The sequence below is a fragment of the Mesoplodon densirostris genome, chromosome 5 (assembly GCF_025265405.1).
Source record: "Mesoplodon densirostris isolate mMesDen1 chromosome 5, mMesDen1 primary haplotype, whole genome shotgun sequence".
Taxonomy (NCBI): Eukaryota; Metazoa; Chordata; class Mammalia; order Artiodactyla; family Ziphiidae; genus Mesoplodon; species Mesoplodon densirostris.
Window position 1 is genome coordinate 20,619,120 of NC_082665.1, and position 26,704 is coordinate 20,645,823.

At 33.9% G+C, this 26,704-nt stretch overlaps 1 pseudogene; it reads left to right on the forward strand.

Moving 5' to 3' along the window:
* The first annotated feature begins 4,363 nt into the window (after positions 1 to 4,363).
* Positions 4,364 to 26,704, forward strand: part of LOC132490413 (large ribosomal subunit protein uL1m-like) — a 107,551-nt pseudogene continuing 85,210 nt past the window's right edge.

Here is a 26,704-nt window from a genome sequence, read left to right on the forward strand (position 1 = left end):
CTATTGCTAAGGCTTGTAAACAATTTTCCCCGACACTTCTGATTTGAAATCACTAAGAACTTTCTTTCAAAACCCTGCAAGCAAAAATTGGATAACTTGATATAAACATTAGAAAAATCACCACATCAGATTATGTATGGACAGCCTCAGTGCCTATTATTTATGGGTCGCTCATAAAATTCACTGTAATAGCAGATGCCATTGTCAGACATTTGATCTGTAAACCAGGAAATTTATCAGATTGCCACTACTATCCTGAGTCCACCACCGAAAGATGCTTAGAGTCCAACATCTAAAAATTTTCTAGACTGACTGCCATCTGAACTAAAAACTGAGTTTGCTCCAACCATCAATTTTAATTTTTTCTTTTGTTTCCATAGAAAGGCCCCTCATTAAATGCCTGATTGGTAGCACCATAAAAAGGCCTAATTTAGATAACCTCACCCCACTTTCATTTCCAGCACTGCCCCTTGAAATAAGACACAACTGTTTAACTCAACTGACTTATTTTCAAGACTAAGACTGTTTCAGTGAGGTTTGGAACAATCCATCAACTCTGTTTCTGGACTGTGAAACTTCTTGGGGAAATTTCAAAAGTTGTGGGGGGTAGGGATGAAGGGTAGCAGAGTATGCCACCCTAAGAAATGCTACTTTGGCATGAAGATTATTTTGAGCTAAATGTACATGAAAAACAGCAGATAAAAGAAGAATGCTTTGACCTCCCATTTCCTTTCTGAAAGCAGAAGACAAAACTCCCATGTGAAAGAAGTCTTACCTATACCAGGAAGAAAGAAATATCCTTAGTATCAGAGATGGAAATCAAATCCCAGATAATTTTTGTGGTGAATGAGAAGCTAAGATGAGCACAGGATAATGTATTATCATCTTCTGTACCGTAGGAAACTGTGAGCTTGATTATTGAAGTTGTTTATGAACTTCCATATGAAACATTCTTATAGTATCAATTTACTTACCTCCCTCCCGTTCTCTCTCTCTCTTTCTCACTATTTAAAAAAAAATAACTTATCTTAAGTTATCCATGTCAGTGTTGCATGATGAGATCATCAGTGGGAAATACCCAGACGTTTCTGTTTCCCAGCACCATCTAGTAGAATTTTTAAGGTTCATCCCTTCAGTGTTACAATCTAAAAACATCTTTTTGTCTGTAGGATCCTTGCTCCACTAATGACTGTGTGTCCCTCTCTTTTCCTCTATTAAAGCCTTTCATACTACAACAAATAGAGGTTCTATTTTCTTGTCTAATCCCTAATAAATACCCAAGGCCATTCAATTGTTTCAGTAAGAAATAAATGGCAGCTGAATGTATGGAAGCGATGCTAACTAAAATATAACAGCATAAATTTGAAGATAGAAAATTGAATTGACAAGAATTGCTGGTTTATTTCTATAACCAGACCACTTTCTCTGGGCCTACACTTGGTTTACCCATTTTTCTTCTTATGCAGTTAATGCATAACAAAGCAGAGTTAATGGGACTATTTTTCTGCATTTTAAAAAATACGCTCAGAGGTTTAACGTTTTTTAAACTTACTGTCTCCTTTGACAATGCTCTAGTCATTCAAACTAATTGCTTTTAGGCTCTATGAATATTTTGACAATTGAATCAAACATGGAGTGGAGTTTGCCACTGAGAATTTCTTGGGTTTCCATTATCTACACTTTTTATTCCTTTTTCTCCTCTACTTCTTCTACACAAACCCCAAAAGAAAACTAAGGTAAAAAAATGTAAACAAAGAAAACAACACAACCCCCCCAAAAGTAACACACCAAAAAAATCAAAGGGATAACTCTCATGAATACTTAAATATTATTTACAGGGTTAAGGATGTGGCTTATTCCATCGAGGCTGCTATAACAAAATACCACAGACTGGGAATCTTATAAACAGCAGAAATTTATTTCTCCCAGTTCTGGAGACTGGAATTCCAAGAGTAGAATTCCAGCATGGTCTGATGAGGGTCCCTGTCCAGGTTGAAAATTTCTTGTTGTATTTTCATGTGGTAAAAAGGTCTAGGGAGCTCCCTCAGGCCTTTTGTAATCTCATTTATGAGGGCAGGGTCCTCATGACCTAATCACTTTCCAAAGGTTTCACCTCCTAATGCCATTACATTGGGCATTAGTATTTCAATATGTGAATTTGAGACAAACATTCAGACCATAGTAGAACTAATCCTTGAACATCAGTGTTCTAAAGGAAAGTATGTGAATTGAGAAGTAAAGATAATCTATTTGGCACAGCAAAGATGCAGTTTTAACAGATACAACAATAATGGCAATGGGGAATATCTGAAACCATTCTTGCTTGTCATCACTTGGGGTATGAAGGTGCTACCGGTATCTAGTGGGTAGAGGTCAGGGCTACTGCTAAACATTCTACAGTACACAGGACAGCTTCCACAACAACAAAAACAACAAAATTCTATCGTCCAAGATGTTGACTATAAATGTTGGGAAACCTTGCTTTAAACGAGGAAAAGTGAATAATAGAGGATGATCTATTTTGTTTGGGGGGCACTTCTACTATGGAGAATGTAGTTTTCTCATTGAGAGTTCCCTTATTTATAAAATAAAAGGAGAATTCTAACCCTTGGATTAGAATTTAAAAAAAAATACCTGTTTATGAAATCATACATTCTTTAACTGGACCAAGGAAAGTAAACGAATCTCCTGGATAAAGTGATTTTTTTTTCTTAAATTTTCAAGCCAACACACTTCACAAAAACCTCTAAAACAGTATTAGAAACAGGCTTAATGACATGCAGACTAGAAATCTGATAGGTGGATTTAAGAGATTTTTCCGTCTAGAAGAAAAGGTGTTTTATATGTTAAGGCATTTCTAGTGCTGTGAAAGCCATAAAAAGAGGCACCTCTGGGAACCTTCTCTACCTTTCAGCTGACAGTAATAATATGTACTGAATGCTTAGTCACCAGTGGCTTGATATTAATGACTGGAGTGCAGGTTTATTTGTGGCCTTAACCATTACAGTGTGTATTCCCCTCATTCTAATCATCAAACACCAAAATGCAGTAAGCTTAATGGGGAAAAGACAAATTACCAGATCTTATTTTAACAATTTAAATGATTTTGCATTCCTGGTATGCTATTAAGTCAGTTAATTGTGCTTAGAGATACTACACAGAATTCTTGCTCATTGGTTTCTTGTTATTATGGTGGGAAGTTCCACTTATTTGACCACAATCAGTGTTAGTATGGACAATGAATTTAAATTCTACACTTAAATGGAGACAATGGTATATAACATAGAAAAGCGAAACAAAAAAATAAAATATATTTATAGGAAGCAAGATGATTTTTAATATATATGTGCAAAAGTTAAAATGTGAAACGGATTTGGGACAACCAAGAATTTAATTGTTCACATGAGGTAACAAAGAGAAAGACCTTCTGTGAGCTGATCATTATAAATACATTGTAAGTTAAAAGAGTAGAAAATATTAACTTAGGGATTTGTGGGGTCATTTCTCAAATAAAATTAGGAGAAAAGAAGGAAACTTCAATTTTAACATTGAATGAAACCAATAAATCCTTTAAAGAGAGGGTGTGTGTGTGTGTGTGTGTGTGTGTGTGTGTGTGTGTGTACATATATAATTCCCCCCCCCGCCAAGAATCAGCTGTATGGTTTCATGCTTCACCAAAGACAACAACACATTTGAATATGTATATATTTGAATTTTAAACAGGTCAGGTACCAGATTATTTTCCAATAATACATAGTATCCAATTAAATGTTATGTCCCCTTTTAGTGCACTCCACTCTCACCATCCTCTTTGCATAACACTAGTCTATTCCTTGCTTATTAAAATGTATCATATCAAACTCACAGACTATGAAGTTCAAGAAAAATTACAGTAGCAAGTGTAACATGTAAAATAAAAGAAAACACCATTCCATGGTAATGTGAGAAAGAAGTCCAATTATTTTTCTGTTATCTTGTAGAGTTCAGATGTCTACATAGTGTTGCTGATAGAGAGAACAGTAGCAGAGTAACTGATATTAGCCATACTTTCTTTAGCCTCAAAATCTCCTTAAAGATGTGCTTCTAAGGATGGATAGAGAACTGAGAAAAATGGTGTCATTTCTGATACAAATTATTGGAATGGTCAAGTTATGCAAAATTCATCAAATTACCCACATCCTCATTCTATTTCATCAATATAAAGAAAAGAACATAAATTATTTTTAACCTGGAGTTGTTCATATAGCAATATCCCCATAATAATAGTAAAAAACCCTAAAAGTTAAAATTAGAATGTATAATAAAGTGATCTTTGCTTTGGCAAATTTGAAAATAAAAAGGTTATAGGTCAACATAATTTAAAATGGTCAACATGATGGCATCCTTATGACACCTCAGTAGAACCTTGATACATCATCAAAGCCATAGTCTTTTCAAAGATGGTTTATCAGTTATATCTTTATTCTTGTCCTGTAAACATTCACATGCTCAACAGATATTGCATTGCTGCTATAAAGCCTGCAAAAATTTAAAATAAATAAATAAATAAAAATGGTGCCAAAGGAAAAGCATCAGATTGAAAACAAGAAAAGAGGAGTTAAAAAAAAGTCATACAACTATATGAAAATAAATCCTGAGGGTATGCATTTAAAACACTTGTACCCACAGCAAATATACAAGGTTAATAAAGCTATTCACTTACTTAAGAAAGTTCAAATTCTGGATTATATTAATCCAAAGCAAGGTGTTTATCTTGATTTGACACTGGATACAGCACATGAGGAAAACAACAAAAGTGGAGTCATTTGCCAGTGTTCTTTGTTTTCCATATCCATTGGTTTCAGAAATCAATAAAGTTGCTATATTTACAAGGGATGCATCAAAGATTAAAATAGCAGAAGAAAATGCAGCTGCATTTGCAGAAGGAGCTAATCTGATTCAGAAGAATTTGAATTATAAAATTCATGCAGATTTTTAAGTGGCTGTTCCTGAAGGAATGCCTGAGATTAATCCATTAAAGAAGAAACTGAAAAAAGGATTTTCCAAGCTTATTCAAAATTCCATTGGCCATTACATCCCCCAATACTTGAATTACTTAAAACTGGGCATCGGGCTTCCCTGGTGGCTCAGTGGTTGAGAGTCCACCTGCCGAAGCAGGGGACGCGGGTTTGTGCCCTGGTCCGGGAGGATCCCACATGCCGCGCAGTGGCTAGGCCCGTGAGCCATGGCCGCTGAGCCTACGCGTCCAGAGCCTGTGCTCCGCAACGGGAGAGGCCATAAGAGTGAGAGGCCGGCGTACTGCAAAAAAAAAAAAAAAAGGAAGAGTTCTAAATATATGAAATAACTCTCCACCTTCCAAGATGATATCCCAGTGCATTACATTTTTATTATAGACTAATGCCAATGAATTGTGACTTCTTTTGTCTTAGAATATAAACTTTCTAGCAATGTCAAATTTTAGGTACAACTGGGAAATATTTAACTTGTTATTCCACTGAAATGGAAAATTTTATTAGGGGTTAGTTCTCTTTGACAGCAGAGAAGTATACAAATTATGCTGGAAAATATGGCAAGATTTTTCCCTCAGGACTGAATGAAATGAGACTGCTGTTGCAGAAAAGTACAATCCTGCTACAAACCTAGAAGGCTTTAGAGGCCCACATTTGATTTTCCCATCTTGCTAAGTAGTCTTCAAGTCATATATTAGTTTTCCCTGTCATTTATAATGAAGAAGAATGATGCTCATGATGACTTGAAGAAGTAAACTGACTCTGATGTTATATAAAAGGAATGTATATAAAACAACTGTTCATAGAGAAGCATCTGTTCTGGCAGATGAGACCTAGAGGAAACACTACCTTCTGTGCTGCTCTGAGAAGATAAATCATGAACCAGCATTCTCAGAATTTCCAGTTACTTCTTTTGAATCAAACACATCAACCCAGAAGTGGCTTCCCAACTCACACCTTTGCTGGCCATACAGCCTCACTTCTCTTCCTCCTTTGTGTTGTCATTTTCCTAAGTAACACTCTACTTTTGCTGGGTTTTTCTTTCCCTTCACTGTATGCCCCCAGTAGAACAGGTAATGGGAACAGGACTGAAATCCAACTTTTACAGATGCTTTCATTGAAAACATAAGTGTCTTCCTTAGCTATGTGTCATATAAAATATATACTAACTCTAAAATAATTGTCAGAAAACTCAACCTTTCTATTAAGTGATATTTTCACAAAAAATATCAGATATCAATTTAAACATAATTTGACCTTTCTGCATGTACTTAGGTCACCCACTGAATAACTAATCATTGATTGTGAATATTTTTTCCCACTCTGAGCCTATTGCTAAAGTGACAGCTATCACCTCTCCCCTTGGAAATATGGACCTTCCCATAAAAAATACACAGCTGTCCAATCAAGAAATGCCATGTGCTTTGTGAAGAGGATTTTAGCTTTTTCCATATCTTTGTGTGTTTATATGTGTGTGTGTGTGTAAAAATGGATTTATTATTACTCATTATAGAGGTAAAAGTGGTAAAGATTTAAATATTTTTACATAAATTGAATTCATGTTTATGTGAGATTTTGAAATTGAAGGAATGTATAAAGAAAAACATAAAAAATCTTAAGTAGAGATACCCCTTTGGATATTTTCTCACCTATTTATCCATTCTCCCTATGTTCTCTCTAGTCTCACTTCTGTTGATGTCAAATTTATATTAAACATAAATATCTTATGTATTGATTAATCTTCTCAAATTTAATTTAAAGTCTACACATTCTGTACGGAATAACAAACAACTAAATTTTTTCAAGCCCTCAGTTTTAGACATTTTAAGGTTATTTTCATTGTAAAAATAATTTTTGAAGACAAATGACTAACAGTCACTCTGAATATGAACATAATCATTTTGTGAGTGCATGAACTCAGTATGTAGGAATCCAACTCCTCTCTGGCTGATAAAAAATGTTAACCAAAATAATTCCAGTTAAGTATTTAAATAAAAGTCGGATTAAATATATCAGATTAAATAGGTAAATTTAAATATGTAACATAACAATGCTAAATCTTATGCTAGTACTCTTTAGACTGAAGATATGCTAGGAAAATTAAAGTACCACAAGAAGGAATTATTTGCAATACTTCATGAAACGTAATTCAATTTGAGAGTACTATGTTTTATAATGAAATTTAAGTAATCGACTGCAAATCTTGCATTTCAATGAATTCGAAGGTAACCTACTTTAGTGAGACGAATACAAATTTTGTATTGTGACAGCAATGATCATGAGTTTCAGTACTATACTTTCCTTTGGGTAATTTGATCAAATTTCTTTGATTCTCTAAGGATCAGTTTCCTCATATGGATATGTTACTGAATACTTTTTATGAGAATAAAATTCAAAAAAAATCTGAATACTTAAAAAAGGATTTCTTCATTGACTGTATATTTGGTTTATTCACTCAAAGAAAATGATTCATGACACACAAGAAAACAAAACAACTCTAGTTCTTGTACCCTTTATTCATAGATATTTCAGATAATACACCTTTTTTATTGAATTATCCGGTTCAATCTTGCAAGACTTCCTTTCGGATTTATGTGTGTATGCTGATCTTTGTAGATGTATACTTTGAAAACATTTTATCATGCTTGTTGATTCAAGAACTAATCAGTGTCATGAATAACACATGCATTTGCCATATTTTCCACTTGGATAAGTACATTTACTTTTCATTTGGCCTCAGATAGTGTTCTGCTTGTCTACCCCTGGGGAAACATTAGTGTCAGCTGCTTCTGTCTAAGAAAGGACAAGATATTGATAAATGGAAAAAAATAGAGTTCATAGTAAGTAGTTTTCATGTACCATATTTTAGGAATTGATTACTTCTGGTGTCTTTTAGTTATAATATCAGCAATAGTTTATGTACTTTAAATGTAATGCTAAATATAATTTTTAGAATAAATTAGTTTTTCTATTACAACTGTTGATGGGGGGGGGGTACTTCCACACTTAGACATAGGAAAAAACCCATTTCCAGTATTATAGTGATCTAAAGGTGCTGAAACTGATCTTATTAACATTGTGTTTCTGTCCTCTGTTGTGCCATAAACTGAACATGAGTATACAAAATATAGACACCCTTGGGCCTCTGGACAACCACAGAAGTCATATATATATATACATATATATGTATATATATACAAATGTATATATGGTCTCTTCTGATTAATTGTGGTAGCAATGTTCTGTAGAGTCTTTATGAACACTGAATTACTGAATTGCTATTAATGGTAAACTTAAACATGTCAATATCCTACAATCCAGAAATGTTTCTCCTTAGTATTTCACTCAAGAACTCTTACACATTTATATAAAGTTCATTTATATAAAGTTCATAAACAAACAACATATATATATATATATATATATATACACACATATATTTTATGTACATATATACATATACATTTCTTTTAGGAGCACATACATGAGTGTCAAAAGTTCGAAAAAGAGAAGAATAATGCTTAATAGATAATTCATATTCAGAATAACATTTATCCTTGGGGGTACTAGAGTGGAGAAGGAAAAAGAAAGAACTGCTAGCATAGAATTAGTTCTAAATGGGGCTTGAACTGTTATATATTTAATGTAAGTCGGTCTAGTTTAGTGCTTAGAAGGACTATCTGTGTTTGTGTCTTAGTCAGATTGGGCTGCTATAACAAAATACAATAGACTGGGTGGCTCATAAACAAAGAAATCTATTTCTCACAGTTCTAGACACTGGAAGTTCAAGATTAAGGCCCCAGCATGGATATTCTTGGTTTGCAACTGGCACCTTCTCTGTGTCCTTCAGAGTGCATGGGTTTAGGGATTTGTCTGTTTTATTTATTTATTTATTTATTTTTATTAGTTTCTGCTTTATAACAAAGTGAATCAGTCATACATATACATCTGTTCCCACATCCCTTCCCTCATGCATCTCCCTCCCTCCCACCCTCCCCATCCCACCCCTCTAGGCAGTCACAAAGCACCGAGCTGATCTCCCTGTGCTCTGCGGCTGCTTCCCACTATCTATCTACCTTACGTTTGGTAGTGTATATATGTCCATTATACTGTAGTCTCTTTTATAAGGTACTAATTCCATACATGAGGGCTCCACACTCATGACTTAAGAACTTCCCAAAGTTCTCACTTACTAATTCCATTACATCAGGCATTAGAATTTCAATATAGGAATTTTGAAGGACACAAACATTCAGACCATAGTAGTTTATATTTCAGCTTTGATTCAATAAATGTTGGTTGTCAGAGTGATTATTTGTTATAGGTGTGAATCCAAAATATATCCTTGGGATGTATCTAATTTACAATCTTTTCCAATGTAAATATCTTGAAATGATAAGACAAATACTGATGAAATTAAGAGAATTTCAGCATATGATTTGTCGATAATTTTAGAGTGAGGGTGAATTTTGTGACTTTTTTTCCTTAAAAAATACTTAGGAGCAGATAAACTGCAGATTTTCTTTGCTATTCTTTAGATTCTATTGGAAACTCATTTAATGTAAGCTTGGGAAAAAATGCAGTTAAAGGAAGAATACTTGGGTATCATTTTGGCTTCAGATTTTTTTTTAACACTTAAATCAGTCTTTTATTTGTTTCCACACATGGTGAAATTCCCTGATGTCCCGTTTTCACAGACATGGAGGCATGGCTCACAGTGTTTTTAAGAACTTTACATTTTACTTATAGATACTATGTCAAAATAGACAAAGAAATTGCTTACACTTGTGTTCATAAGCAAATTATTTCAGTTTTAAAAATAAATTTTAAATGTATTTATTACAATAAAAATGGCATAGCAATCATTAATTGAAAGATTGCTCAAAACCCTTAATTTTTTATATAATATTTTTATCTGCTCTGATAGAAATTTAACAATATCTAGCTCAAGGAAAGGACATGCAAATTAAAAAAGATAGACTAATATAAGCTATATTAGTCTTTAGCTTTATTATTTTTTTTTATTTTTATTAAGGACTATGGAAAGATTCATTTGGCATGGTAGAAAAAAATATATATCATATCTTTCCTGAAGAAAGCTTAACACTTAATAATACATTGTTTTTACTTTGAGAGAGAAAGCATACATCACGCAATATTAGCTCTTCTCGAATTCATCCTTTTTCTGTGACGTTTTTGGGTATATTATCTTTTTTGGTGGTTTCCATCAAAATTTATACATAAATCCATGATGATCCTTAAATTCTTATTCATAGCTATATGCCAGAGTCCAGCTCCAGCGACTCTAGGGATACCCGAGGGATGGATAACGTCAGCGAAGGAAATAATTCTATTACACTTCTTAAAGTATCAGCATTGCATGTTTCTTTCTCTCATGTCTTTATTCTTGATTCTTCTTCTATTGTTTACAATCACAGGTTTATATATTGTAGTTGATTACATTACCAGGTACGTGACCAAACAATCTTAGCACAATCAAACCTCAAAATGTTCTATAAAGATTTTTTTAAACAAATATCCCCTAGTTTTTAGATGTCCTAATAAAATATTTCCCCAAGATCCCATTAATCACAGGTTGTTTCTTAGTAACCAAGCCAAGCAGTTATATGATTATTTCAAGTGTAAAAGTTGGAGCTACTTGTTCCTATTTCTCTTCTTGCATGGGCAACCTTTTACAATGGTTCCATGAAAATATTTACAATGTACCTGCATGTTCTTTCTCGTTGTTTCCTTCAACTGAGACAGTGTTTTCTCCCTATCCTGGCAACGAATTCTGCTCTAGTCATTTGTTTTTCTATAATTAATCTTCCTTTATAATAGAACCATAAATTTCCTATGTCGTCATCAGGAACTCCGGCCCATGGCCATAACTCCATACTAGAGGGTGTTTTTCATAAAAACATCCCCTTAGTTCCAGGCTCTTAATTCTTTACCCATTTCCTCGGGGCTTTAGTGGGTACTTCCTATTCTGTGGTAGTTTCAGGAGGGGGAGTCCTAGAGGAATTTTTCTTTCACGTGGAGCAACGTCCCCCCAAAATTGTCCCTGTATGTAAATTTATTATCATAAAACATAAAAACGGAGCTGTAGTCCACCTTCCTGGCACGGCGCTGCCTTGCAGTTTCGCCTTACGTTGCTCATGACTTTGTCATGGTGCAATGGCTCCAGGATGGCTTCTGACATCTCCCCTTTTTTTATTTTTTAAAAGTGCAGTATGCCTTCCATTGCTCATGACTTTGTCATAGTGCAATGGCTCCAGGATGGCTTCCGACAGCTATATTATATGCTGTTCAGTGTTTTACTCCTTAAAATTTAGAATTGTAAGATTAAGTCTAAAAAAATGTAAAATTCTAAAATGTAAGATGTTGTTATTTAAAGCTGTGTCCCTGGGAGGTTCATATTGTACTGGATAAAACTGGATTCTCCTCTAACATGTAAATTCCTCATTCTTTGCATCAGGATTTTATGATCTATGTCATGCTTTTCCTTCATCTCTTTTTTTTAATCTGTAATTTTTATTCATCCAAAATTATCTCCTTTGTCAAAGAAATGAATGGGTTGTATATTGCAGAATGTCCCCTTTACAAGTTCAGACTCTTGTTCCCCTTTTCAATCTGCCTACTCATTACCAGCCCTAAGACTAAATGCCTTCCTTAAAAACTCAAACACAGATGGGGCATGGGGGCTTCTTTTTTTCTCATATCCATAATTCAAAGGCTTGGGAAGAAAAGGCATTAGGATTTCTTTTTTAATCCTCATAGCTAGCCTTGAAATTATACAAGTCCACCTACTGTGCTAGATGTGAATGAGAACATCAATACATACATGATACCTTTCACCTCAAAGAGGATGTTTTAAAGTTGGAAGACAAAATGAAGTATTAACAAAAATAAAGAGTGAGACAAGATTTCAGTAGGAAGTTCAGAAAGCTCCACACTCACATACATATGCGGTGGAAATAGTGTAGTAGTGAGGTGGCCATTCACAGGACACTGCAGTAACTTGAAGGTTTTATAATACTGAGCTGGGCTTTCAGGAAGAGGGAATGATAGATAAAGCAGTGAAGATATAAAGGGCATTTCAAGTGGGTTGAGTTTAGTGAATAAAATCCAAATAGGCATGTCTGAGGCTATTCAAAAAATAAGCTGGGGATTTTAGATAGTTTTTTTTTTTTTAATTTCTTGAAATCTTGTCATTTTTCCCTAGAGATTTGACTTATTGCCTAGTCCTCTCCACCAGAACATCCAGGCTGGGCTGTCACTGATTCTTCCCTCCCTCTGCACTTCCTCCACTTTGGACAGAACTGCCTGGGTTTTCCCTGGGTGACAGAAAAGATGGTTGAGATCTTTCAGATCTTTTTTTTCTACGGCAGCATCAAGTAAAGCATACACTTAAAAAATCAGGCATTCATGGATCTGGATCTCAGTTCTTATAACTATTCCCTTACGTCATAACTCACCTACAGGACCTGAGCATCAGAGCTGCTCAAGAAACATCTGCTGAAATAATGAGTTTGCTCTAAGCTCCTTTCAATCATCTTTAGATTGAGGCTTTTTGATTAACAACACTGTGTAATATTTTCCAGGAATAATTTCAGATAATGGGCTCCAGGCTTTGATGTTTTTACCCTTTTCAACTCTATTGTCCCTGCCTTGCTGGGTTGAGCTCAGTGTATCTGCCATCCATCCCAGAATTTGGTTTGAGTCATTTGAAAAATAGTTACATCTCCTCCCAAATTATACACAAATATGTTTGTTTAACAAACTGTCCACCTAAAACATTATATCACTTTACTTTTTGAAAACCTTTAAGTCCTTATACCAATATTTAGCAGTAGAGAAATGTTTTAGGCATAGCTTTTCCAGTATTGATTTTTGTTTCAAAACGTATTATTTTGTGAAAAAGATGGTCAAGAAATAGTCAGATTAGCTTTTAATTTTGTGATATTCAATTGAGAAAAAGTAAAGATGGTCAGTAAAGAATACCTCAAGCATCTCCCTGCCCCAATCCCCAAACTTGCCACATGATACATATTTATGTCTTGTGGAGACATAGAACTTCTCTGGATTTCTAAGTGCTCCTATAACAAGCTGTGGTTCCCTAAGACTCTTCTTATAGCATGATAGTTATATCTGTAGTGATTTGTCTAGTTACTTGCTTTCATCCAAGTGGATAATAAAACATATCTTATCTCTGAGAGGACCAAGTGGTTGCAGCCTGGACTAGGTCTCCAGGTGAAGCTACACATGCCTGGGAGACTTGTATGCTATCTGTCTGGGTTCTTACGTGTCAGGAAGGGAGACGCCCTAGAACTGGAAGACATCTCTAGGTTGTAAAAGTCAAGACTTACAGAGCTATCTGGCTCCTGGAGAGATTTTATTTACCTAAACAGGGTTTGAGGTAAGGAAGAAATCTTTTCAGGAAGGGAGAGGGATAGTTTCCTCTTTCTACTTTACAAGCAGAGGAAATCATTTTTTCTCGCTTCTCTTATGTGTGAGGTACCACTACTCAAAATCCAGCTTCCAACCTCTCTGGCTGGTGGTTTTCCTTATGTTACATGGTCTGAAGGGAAAGCCCTGAGGCAAAGAGGTTAGGGTATACACACTTATTATTTTACTGCAAGGTAATTAGTAAGAAATTTGATTCAGACTACCTCTGCACACATTCAGGATAAAACTAATAATGTGTAATATTAAATACTCAACACATACCTCTTCAAATATTGTCTTCAGTGAAGAATTTTCTGATCCATCTTATCTAAAATAACCCTTACCCATATTCATTTATCCTCAGTCCTCTTTTTCTCTTTCATTGTTTTAGCACTTATCTAAAATTACGTCATTTCTTTCTTTTTTTCTTATTTTCTGTATTCCCCACAGAAGTGTAAACTCCATGACGACTAAGCCTTGTATTTTTAACTCTATCATTAGTACTAACAAAGCTGCCTTGTCTGGCAATACAGGGTTCAGACACTCTCTCAGATTTCCAGAAGTATTATCAACCCTATTCCAACTCACCTGAGTACACATTCAAATGGTTGATTTTGATTACATAGATATTTGTCAGAAAATATAATAACCAAATGTATCCGTATATACATTTGAAGAAATAATATTAAAGGAGGTTTTTGAAGGAGACAAAACTAAATGATCCCTTTACTTATGCTAAATTATATATTTACACATGGAGAAGGGATTTTCTACAGACTGAACATTTGTCACCCCAAAATTTGTATACTGAAAACTATTTCCCAGTGTGATGGGATTTGGAACTGGAGCCTTCAAGAGGTGAATAGGTCATGAGGGTAGAATTCAAACTGCAGGTTTGCAATCGCTCTATTGAATGAATGAGATAGTTATGTGCTCCCACTATTGGGGCCTTTTGAGATTTATTTTAATTGACACACACTTTAGCAATGCATCATTAGCTCTTGGAGGAACATCTTGAGAAATCCAGCTATAAAACCCACCATTGTATTTAATTTAATGAAACCTACTGGACTTTGCCCAGCATGTTTTCTTTGAGAAATCTCTCAGGCCACACTGTACGTTTAATTCTGATTAATAGGTGAATACTGGTAATCAGGTAATATAAAACGTTTTTTTTATATAGCTGTGGAGAGGTCATTATCAGTTATTTCAAGCACATAGGTAGAATAATTTTGTATATGTTTTCAAAAGTAGCTTAAATTTATTACATCAGTGAGGTCCAGTTAAACATAGGAAATACTCTCTAAACGTCTAAGATAATATTCTATTTTACTGAGATAACTGCCTACAACATATTGATGCATCCCTATAATGTATAAAGTCCACGGGCATCGTCTATATTCTTCACTGCTGCATTCCTAAGAACCAGAAGAGAACCTGGCATATGCTAAGTTCTCAGTAAATATTTGTTGAATGAATGAAAAAAAAGTCTGTTGCATTATAACTTAAATGTCTAATGTGTTCTAAACATTGTTAAGAAACTTCCAAACAAATAGGTGATAAATAAACCTTCTAAAGGTATGGTAGCTCTCATCTTCTACACGAGGAAATTGAGATCCAAAAGTTATCTGGGGTCACACACTTCATAAAATAGTGTACATCTCAAAAATCTGTGAAATGCTCATTTTTCCATTATTCTATGTTGCCAAATGATGAATGATGTCATTATAATTATAATTTGTATACTATGTGTTTATGAAAGTGATTGCAACCATTTTAGATCTTTTCTGCACAGTAATATAACATATGAAAAAGGGGGAGAACGAGAGAGAGAGAGATGGAAGGAAGGAAGGAAGGAAAGAAGGAAGGAAGGAAGGAAGGAAGGAAGGAAGGAAGGAAGGAAGGAGGGAGGGAAAGAAGGAAAGAAGGAAGGAGGGAGGGAAGGAAAGAAGGAAGGAAGGAAAAAGGAAGGAAAGAAGGAAGGAAGGGAAGGAGAGAGGGAAGGTGGGAAGAAGGAAGGAAAGGAGAAAGAAATCCCGCCCATGTATCCAGAGTCACTCTCCATAGAGAGCACAAGCTCTGAGCAAAATAATAAAGCAAAAAAACAGTAGTTGGATGCCAGGATTCATGGTAATTAGAAATTGAACATTCGGGAAACACATAAAACTATGTATTTTACTTTTTGATAGTTCTTTCATTTTTATTAAGTTGACTAAATTCTCCAATTTATATAGGAAAAAAGTGTCCTGCAGAGCCTCTAATTGTTATTTCACATGCCCAGCAGTTTCTCTGTCCAGTATAGAATTCCTACTTAGAAACATAGAGGCTTAATATAATCTTCCTATAAAATTTCTAGATTACCAATATTAATATGAATGTCAAATTCCACCTATAATAAAATAGCTAATATAGTTTGGTTTCACAGTAAAGTAAGATTTTTAATATACACGTATATTTCTAAATAACAGGTGTCCTTAGAGTTACTGTAAACTTTTTTCCAATTATACAAGAAAACCAAAAGGCATTCTGTGATACACGTTCAGCAGAAAAAATGACTACTGTTTCCTTTTTACTATTTATGTAGAAACATTTATAATTCATTAATTTAGTAAATGAAGTAAAATAGTATCATTCATATATATATATATATATATATATATATATATAAAATCTATGATCTAACCAATTAGAGTAACCCCTAGTAATGTAGTATATTTCCTTCTAAAACGATGCACATGCATATATTCACATGCACAGAGTATCATATTGTATATAAGGTGTATAATCCTCATATCATTCATGATTATAATCTGATTATTGCCTTGGGTAAAAGTACCTCTATAAAATATCCATTATTAAATATCTGCTGGTATAAAAGTTATTAACTATATAAAATAAATAATTGTAGAATACAAAATTGTTAATTTAATTATTGCTGCGTTTGAGATATCTGAATCTGTGTTCATTTGTCATACAATCTTACAATATTAAAATAAACCCTTATATGAAAATATTTGTGAATGTCTATAATTATTTTACTAGAATCATTTCCAAAATTAGGAATGTACAGATAAATGTATGAACATTATAAAAACATTTGAATTCGTATAATTCAATATAATTTATAAATTTATCACTATGTACTCCAGAAACCTCCCGCAGCTGAATGCTGTCCTGTCTATAATAAAAATTCTGACATAGTTTTTGATGCTTGACTGCTGGCAGCTTTCAAGATCCACCCCTCTCCGTTCCCTTTTGCCCCACACCTGGATAAGCCAGTTTACTGCAAGCCCCTGAGCTCCCTCCATTGGTACCTTTGGGAAATTCAGATCATTCAAACTCAGGCCCAGAAAAGCTTCACCTTGGCTCCAACATCTAACCACAATAAAAGCCAGAGCCAACTGCTCGACCCCCAACTTTTGTTTTATTCAAACAAACAAAAAAAAAAGGTGGGTTCTTTTTGGGGAATCATTTTGCTATTTACTCTGTGAGTAAAAAACTTATTTCACATCCATTGGTGCCTGTGGGTCATTCTTCCTGACCTATTCCTGAGGAGGGGTGTAGGAGGCTGCAGGATGTCCATCCAGGATGTCAGGCCCTCAAATAAAACATTTACATTAAGGACCTATTTTACTACAATTTTGTGAATTTGATGAGTGTAAATAGATTTTAATTATGTTAAATGGCTAAGGAAGTGTAATTTAAGACTGTAAACTACCATGTAACATTTCAAATAAACTCACTTATTAGATGAGATGTAGACTGTTTTAAAATAAATGCACTGAAGAAGCAATCTATTTTCATAGTGTAATATGTGAGGGACATAGCCTTCAAGCTACCATTTCTACTCATACCAACTGCACTTATTTAATGAGAGTCTATTTGACCTGAATGATGTGGATAATTGCTTCAATCTCTCATTTCATTACCATTTTGCAAGCACATTTTTAAAAAGGCTAAATGAAAATGAATTGCCCTTATTTGGGAAAAAAATCGGGGCCTACTTTTTTCTTCAACCACACTCAATTTCAGCAACATTTTGCTTTCAGTAATCAATGTTTGTTTTAGGAAGAAGCACATATCCATTTCTGATATGCAAAATGCAACAGTTACCACATCCTCTCCAGCATTTATTGTTGTCTCATTTTTCTTTTCCACTACTGGGCATATACCCTGAGAAAACCATGATTCAAAAAGAGACATGTACCACAATGTTCACTGAAGCACTATTTACAATAACCAGGACATGGAAACAACTTAAATGTCCATCAACAGATGACTGGATAAAGAACATGTGGCACATATGTGCAATAGAATATTACTTATCCATGAAAAGGAACAGAACTGAGTTATTTGTAGTGAGGTGGATGGACCTAGAGTCTGTCATACAGAGTGAAGTATGTCAGAAAGAGAAAAATACTGTATGCTAACACATATATATGGAATCTAAAAAAAAAAAAAAAAAGGTTGTGATGAACCTAGGGGCAGTACAGGAACAAAGATGCAGACGTAGAGAATGGACTTGGGGACATGAGGAGGGGGAAGGGTAATCTGGAACGAAGTGAGAGATTAACATTGACATATATACGCTACCAAATGTGAAATAGATAGCTAGTGGGAAGCAACCGCATAGCACAGGGAGATCGGCTTGGTGCTTTGCGATGACCTAGAGGGGTGGGATAGGGAAGGTGGAGGGAGGCTCGAGAGAGAGGGGATATGGGGAATATATGTATTTATATTGCTGATTCATTTTTTTGTACAACAGAAACTAACACAGCATTATGAAGCAATTATACTCCAATAAAGATGTATAAAAAATTTTAATGTTCACTAAGCTTAATCATTCTAATACATATTGTTGTCAAATAGTATGAATGGCAACACTGAGTCTCATTGATTGTTCTTTCATCACTTGGAGCATAATAAACCACTGATAATGTTTGCAAAGCTGAAGATCCCATACTATTCCGGAAGGGTGGAAGGGAGGGATAGTTAGGAAGTGTGAATTTGACATGTACCCACTGCTATATTTAAAATGGATAACCAACAAGGACTTACTGTATAACACAGGAGACTCTGCTCAATATTATGTAACAACCTAAATGGGAAAATAATTTGATAAAGAATAGATATATGTATAATGTATGTATAAGTGAATCACTTTGCTGTACACCTGAAACTATCACAGCATTTTTAATTAACTATACTCTAATATAAAATAAAAAGTTGAAAAAAACAAAATGCAACAGTTACAATTGTTGACATTGCAGTTTTTAATTTAGAAAAAAAATTCATGTCTCTTTGCAAAGTTTAATTAAAGGGGAAATAAAGAGTTATTGGCTTTAAGTATGAAAATATATATATTGTTATCAGAAGAAAAGAATAAAAATCATCAAGGAAAATTGAAAAAAAGTTTAGGTTGAGTCTCCATAGTATAAAAGTGAATCCTCAGGGGAAAAAGGGGGGAAGATTGATGATAACAAAGAAGGTCTTGGATCAATCAAGTTTCGGATGTGTTTTGTAGTGATTTCAACATAATTGAGAATAGGTTTGAAGAAGCTAAACTCCTGAAACTTATGAGTCATTCCTAAGTCCCTACCTTAAGATGCATTTGAATCCAGAAAGAGAGCCTGAAGCTTTAGAGGTCTGTTATGGACTGAACATTTGTTTCCTCATTCAAAATTTATATTTTGAAGCCCTAACTCACAATCTGCTGGTATTTGGAGATGGAGACTTTGGGACGTAATTAGGGTAAGATAAAGTTACAAAGATGTAGCCCCTATCATGGGATTTGTGCTCTTATAAGAAGAGATACCAGAGTTTGCTTCTGCCATGTGAGTACATAGTGAGAAGGTATCAGTCTGCAAGCCAGGAAGAGAGCTCTCACCAGAACCCAAATATACTGGAACCCTAATCTTCAACTTCCAGCCTCCAGAACTGTGAGGAAATAAGTTTCTGTTGTTTAAGCCACCTAGTTTATGGTGTTTTGTTACAGCAATTTGAGCTGATTAATTCAAGGTCTGACTCTAGGATCTGGGTCACCTCTAAATGAATTTTAATAGCAGGAAAGAAACTGGACTCTTATCAAAGATTTCAGGGCTTCAAGATTGGAGAATGATACAAGAAAAAAAAAGTTGTTCTAAATTAATTTTTGACAGGTGGAGGTACTTATTATCATATATAAACATATAGAAAATAATTGTGTGGTAATTTTAGAAATTATAGAGTGAAAAGATTTATTTTACAATATTTAATTGTTATGGCATCATGAAGTTTATGGTATAAGTTATATTTCATAACAAGTGTTTGAAAATATAAACTATAACTTAAGCATATGTTTGTTTTGTAAACAGCTGTTGCTTCAACTTTAAATTTTTAAGCCAGTAGCCATATTTTTTTGAGATTCAAGAAACTTCACCTTCTAGTTCCGTATTTCTATGAATTTCTGTAAACAGAAAGTTAATGGTTAATTCAAAGCTTGTTTTATAAAACTATTTTAGCATTTCTGTGTAATCCAAACTAAAGTTATGCAAATAAGCAATAACAGAGCTTATATTATAGCTACAGTGTAACTTCTTCATAGCTTCTACATTCTGTGGAAGTGTTTAAAAACTCACAAATAGACTACAGAATTTTGGGTAATTCTTAATTTTAGATTCAGTCTAATGCATTGGTTAAGTGTACAAATTACAGAGTTAGATTGCCAAGGTTTAAATTCTGGCTCTGCTACCTGATAGATTTAAGACTTTGATATATTTCAGAGTTTAATTAAGTAATTTAACAGCTCAAATTGCTCAACTCCCTCATCTTTAAAATAAGAATAATGAGAGGCGCTCTCTCAAAGAGTTGATTTGTGGCTAAAATAAGGTAAAGCACTTAGAATTGTGTTTCATACATGGTAATAATTTGATAATTAGCATCTATTTTACCCTTTTAACTCATTCTTCTGTGTGAATATACTTTAAGACTTTTAGCAAACTCAGTTGCATTAGATTCTGCAAAGGTTTAGAGTAGATCTCTGCCTCCCCGTTTATTGTTTAATCATGGAGAAAACTTTCAAGAAAGATTAAAATATATGTGAAAATAAATGAAGACAAAGCAGAGACTATTTATTCAGAGCTTGATGTAGCCACCACTATTTTGATTTTGGCAGAGACTCAAAGGCAAGCAGAGGAGTTTATGGTGGAAGAAGTGAAGGCTGCAGGTGTAACCTGATTGGAGGCTGTTGGCATGGAGAAGCTGGAGGTGGGCTGACTAGAAACAGGCATCCTATGTAATTGGTTTGGGGTGCACATTTGGCTTTTATTGGTTAGTCTTATGTTGGAAACAGGGACAAAACTAGGGAAGCTGTCAGGTATTAGTTAGGTCCTGGCAATTTGAGCCCTCTTGTTGCAAAGGTTTTTATTTGCATTCCTGGATTATTACTAGAGATAGTGGTCTTATTTACTACTAGTCTGACTTATAAATAGAAGGCTGGTTTCCTGTAGATAATGAGTTATTTTCCTAGTCTGGTTGCTGCATGTTGAGGATCAGAGTTCTACTTTTGTATATGGTCCTTTTGTTTACTTAGTCTCTCACATGTTTTGGCCATACAGGGGGAATATATTTCTAAAATTCTCAAAGTCACAGAGTGTGTAATCTTAATCATTTTTAAAAGTAGACCATTTGCTGTAATTTTAATTATAAATTAAGTAATAATGTAATTAATATTATTTTAATTTAATTGCATTAATTTATTTAACTAATTCTATTAATGATATATTTTCCTACCAACATCCTCAATTTTAACTGCTTTATTATATACCTTGGTAATTTTGCACAAAATGATAAATAAATTTAGGAAATAATGACTGAGCTGTTGTTGTTTAAGTGTGTGTATCTATAAGATGAGAGGATAAATCACATATCCTTAGGATAGCAAAAGTACAGAAACTAAAAAAGAAAAAAATATGCAACTATTTAATAAAGCTTTTACTAATTTGAGAGACAGTCCAAGTATCCACTCAGACTTATTCTTGAGACCAGATTTGAAAGGTTATTTTTTCCTGTTTATTTATTCAAATACTAATAAAATAAACCCCTACAAAACTAAAGACTCATGATGATATAAATTCTCTTATTTAAAAGGAATATAAAAAAATATTCAGGAGAGTCCATTTTTTCCCCCATAGTATGTAATTCCTTAATTCTTTACAGCTGCAAAGCAGAGTACAAAAATGTCTTACTTTTGCAGATAAACTCTTTATGAAATCACAACTCATTCAATTGAATTCATCCATTTTATCAAAGAAAAAGCCTAACGAACAGTAATCAGCTCATATTAACATGAGAAAAAGACACAAAGCCAATGAATGGGTAGTAAGGAAACCTTCAATTTAGTAATAAAGAATAACAAGTTATCATTACCAACAATGACTACAGATTTTATTGCAATGTTGGGGAAGATTTTCTGAAATAACTTTTTAAATAGATTGACTATTTTAGTTGAGGTTAGGCCTCTTGAAGTGTTATACACTGAAAATCTTTTGGCCTTTTAGTTGTGGAAATGGCCTCTGTATTTCTGGAAGTGCAGGTGTAAAATAATAAAAGTTAATGGAGCTAATGGAATCTCTAGCATTCATGCCAAACCATTTAGAAGCATATTAAATTATCATTTGAATAATTTATGGATAGTCATTTTCATGATGTGATGTGTGCTTTGTGATTATGGGCAGCTTTTTTAAAAAATTAGGTTTCTGGGCTTAATTTTGTGAAATAAATCAAAGGTTAAAGCTCAGGGAAACTCATCTATAAATAAACCTTACACCAATGCTTTGAGTGTACTGAACCCAACTGTGGTCTGCTTGCCTGACACAGCAAAGAAAATCTACTGATAAGAGGTTGTGGTGAAGGAAAGCACAGTGTTTATTGCAGGGCACCAAGCAAGGGAGTGGGAGACAAGCCTCAAATGCTCTTCAACTTGGTCTTTGAGTTTGGAATTTTTTTTTTTTAAAGTGGAAAAACAAAGAAGCTGGGATTAATCTTTGTCTTATGACAGTTCTGTGACATTTCTTAATCATAATTTCTGGATTCAGGTTGTCTCTGGTTTATGATTCTTAGGCCAGGTGGTCTGTGGCTCCAGGGTCTGTTATCTCATCTTGCCCTGAAGAAACAACCTGAGTTGGTACATTAATAATTATATCTATAATAGCAATTTTAGTGCATTAACAATGTTATCAACAAAAGTTTTATTCATCTGACTCTGGTTAATTAGTGCTCAGTTAGTACAGGATTGAGGTCAGAGGAGACAAGAAAGAGAATAAAGTTTTGGATAGAGAGATTAATAATAAACAGTAATGGAACACGGTTTTAGGGGGACTGAGTTTCATTAGTAGAGTCAAGTACTACTGGCTTTAGTCAGTATTTTACAACCACAGGTCCTCATTCTAAATGACCTGACTCGTTTGAGACACTGTGAACACTCAGTGTATATCAAATCACTTTTTGTTACATATGTCTTACTCCATCTAAGTAACTCTTAATATAAGATCAAGGGTTGTGTTAAAAGATGCTTTTCAGGAAAAAAAAAGATAAAATTATGACTCTCATACAGATATAACAATGAACAAATCATAAAAGCTTTTTTTACTTCATTCTATGAGGGAAACAGAAAGGTATTGTAACTTGGCCAGGGCAGAATGAGAAAAACAGCCATATTTGTACAGAATTGTAAAATAGCTCAAGGACAATAAAAAAAGTTTTAATCAGATAAACCAGCAGGGAGTGCTGAATGTAGACAATGCAAAGTTGTAAAATGGCTCAAAGACTATGAAAGACTAGAATCATGTGATCTGGAGTGGGCTGTCCTCTAGTCACTGCATAGTTTTCATTGAATGACATTTTTTTTCTATAAAAAAGTTGCTCTGTCATTAACACTGATATAATTTTGTAACTTTTATCCAACTAATTAAGACACTTTGAAAGTTCACATTTAAGTATCCTTGATATATAATGTTCTGATTGATGAGGAGGTTGGTTAAAATAGATGTAAATCAGTTCAGAGCTGGTATCCTTTGAGAGACAAAAGATACAGAAAAATGGCCAGACTACATATCACAATAGAACTTTGACCCACAACCTCTATAGTAACAGTCCAAGAAGCCAAAGCACAACATTTGAAGCAATCGACCCAGGAAGCTCAGAATTGATCAATGACTGCCACTTTCCCTGTTTTTTGGTCCAGCTTCCAACTCAGGATCAAATGGAGAAGGCCAAATATGTTCCCCAGACCAATCATGTAGGATGGCCTGCTTCTTATAAGCCAGCTTGCAGCTTCTTCATCCCAACAACCTCCAATTAGAGGAGAGCTGAAGCCTTGTCTTTTCTCTCTATAAAGCTTTCCCACTTCCCTGCCTGCCTCTGAATCTCATTCAGGTGCAAGTGTCAATGGTTAACTCCCTTGCTACTGTAAGCTTTGAATAAATACCTTCTGTTCGTTCTTGTGTGGGTGTTCTTTGCTAACCTCCACAACTCACAACTGTGAAGACCAGTCAATGTTTAGCTAATTCATAGAAGGGAGAAAACTGAAATAGTTAAAATAAATGCAATATTCCAGAAACTCACCTTTGAGGCACACTTTTTCTTGATTGACAATCTACGTGTACTAAAACTCCTTATAATTTAGACATTTTCAACCAATACAAGTTTGACCTAAATATTGATTCTGTGCAAATACTGGATTTTTGAAAAAATCTGATTATGATGCATCATGCCTAAATTAAATATTGGATTTAAAAAGCTAATATTTATATTTTCAATTTTATTAATATATACTTAATTTCATTTAAAATATTATTTTGGTGTGTTTATAGTTATCTTTCATTCTATATTTTGTTTATTGAAACTTATCTGTCATTTTCTCATTAATTTATGCCAAATTTCTGTTCATATATTTTTCAAAGAAGCAAATTTTGGTTTTGTTAATTTCTAATTTTGTCTTTGTTTTTCTCCCTTTATTACTTTTGTCCTTAAATTTACTATTTTCTTTATTTTATCCTCAACTTTTTATAATAAAAGCTTATCTTATTTAGTTGCAGTTTCTGCTATTTCTAAATCAATATTTAAAGCCACAGATTTTCCTCCTGTGTATTACTTTACATATGTCTTAGGCATTTGACATGTCATATCTCATCAGTATATTTTCAAAATATTTTAAAATTTATAATGGAATTTATTTTTATGTAGGAATATTTAATAACTGGAAATTTGGTTTCCAAATATATAAGATTTTTGTCATTACTTTCTTTTTTTTTTTTAGAGTCAAAAGGGCATAGCATATCTTTTCTTCAGAATTCACTGAAAAAATTTATTGCCTAATACAGACATTATTTTCAGATTATATTATCATCTCCAGGAAAAATCAACAGGTCAGAAGGCAGACTTTTAGAAAATAATATATTTTTTAAATTAAACATCTTTTTTTTTCAACATCTTTATTGGAATATAATTGTTTTTTAATGGTGTGTTAGTTTCTGCTTTATAACAAAGTGAATCAGCTATACATATACATATCTCCATATCTATTCCCTCTTGCGTATCCCTCCCTCCCATCCTCCCTATCCCAATTAAACATCTTTTAAGCATATATGCTAAGCTTTGTTCTAAATGCTGGAGCTATAGCATTGGACAAAAGATCTAGAATTCATGACTCACATGAAATCTTCATAGGAATAATTTATAGTAAAATATATTGAATATAAGAACATCATAAAGTCAATAAGGGGGAAAAATCAGAGATGAGATATGATTAAAATAAGATGTTTGGAGAATGTCTCACTGAGAAAGTATATCTGAGAAGAAACCTGAGGTGTATTAGGAAGCCATCATAAAAATATCCTAGAGGAATGCTTTTCAGAGGGAGATAAATGCAAATTAATAGTGTATTCTAGGCAGTGATGAAGGTTTAATAACCAGATTAAAAGGAGATTCCTGACTTATAGATTTCACGATTTCTTATGGTACAAATATTATGACCATGGTCAATTTCAACTTATCAAAATGAGTCACTGAACTCAGACATCATTATATAATCTCTCTATCATACATATATAATAGGTCTGGATAGAAGTATGATAGATATAAATAACCTGCAGAATAGAGATCATAGTAAAATGTAGTAAAATGATTAGTAATTGATGAGTTTTAAGTATATTTTACTCATTTTTTAACATTATTTTACATTTAGTATATAATTTAACTTTTAACAATGACTGGGTTTGATAACTGGCTTTCTAATTTTTTTTCTTTTTTGACTACACTGCTTGTGGATCTCAGTTCCCTGACCAAAGACTGAACCCGAGCCACAGCAGTGAAAGCCCAGAATCCTAACCACTAGGCAACCAGGGAACTTTCTCTCAAAATTTAATAATCAACACTAACATGCAGTTTTGGGTTACCACTGGATCCAGGAAATCAAGGTCAGTCCTTGAGATGGAGTGAGTGTACAGGAAGAGTAGGAAAAGTTAAAGAGTTACATGGGCATTAGAACAAGTAGGGCCAGATTAGGCCTATATGTAGAATTTTGCTGTTATTCTGCATGACTAGGGATCCACTAGAGGGTTTTTAGCAGGAAAGGAACATGATCTATTATTTTAAAAGAATCATTCTGACTTCTATTTTGAGAATAACTTGGATTACAGTAAATGAAAAATGAGTAAAACCAAATAGGAGGATGTTTCAATAATCTAGGGAAGAGGGAAACATGTTTTGGACTAGAGTTAGTAGAAAAAATAGAAACAAATGACCAGATTCAGGACAACTTTTAAAGATAAAGAAAATACAATTTGCAAAAAAAAATAATGTGAAGTGTGAAAGTAAGAAAAGACTAAAATAATGTTGACCCTGAGCTTCTAGAAGGGTGAACTTGTCATTAACCGAGATGGGAAGGCAAGGTAGAAGATGATGATGTCATGTTAACTTTGGAACATGCTAAGTTAAGAGTGGCTATAGTGCAAATAGAAATGTTGAGTAGGAGTTGGATATATAAGTCTGGAGTTTAAGTGTCTAAGTCACTAACTGTAACAGAAGACTGTACTGCCAAATGGCTTTGATAACAAAGGGTTAATAGCAATTTAATTACTAGGTAGATAAGACAAGCAATGTCTTGCATTAACAGGAAGTATTTAAATTATAGCCCACGCACATACATAATAAGTGGAATTATTCTGTCTTTTTGGGGGGTGTAGAGGGTTATAAGTTAGTGATATTGG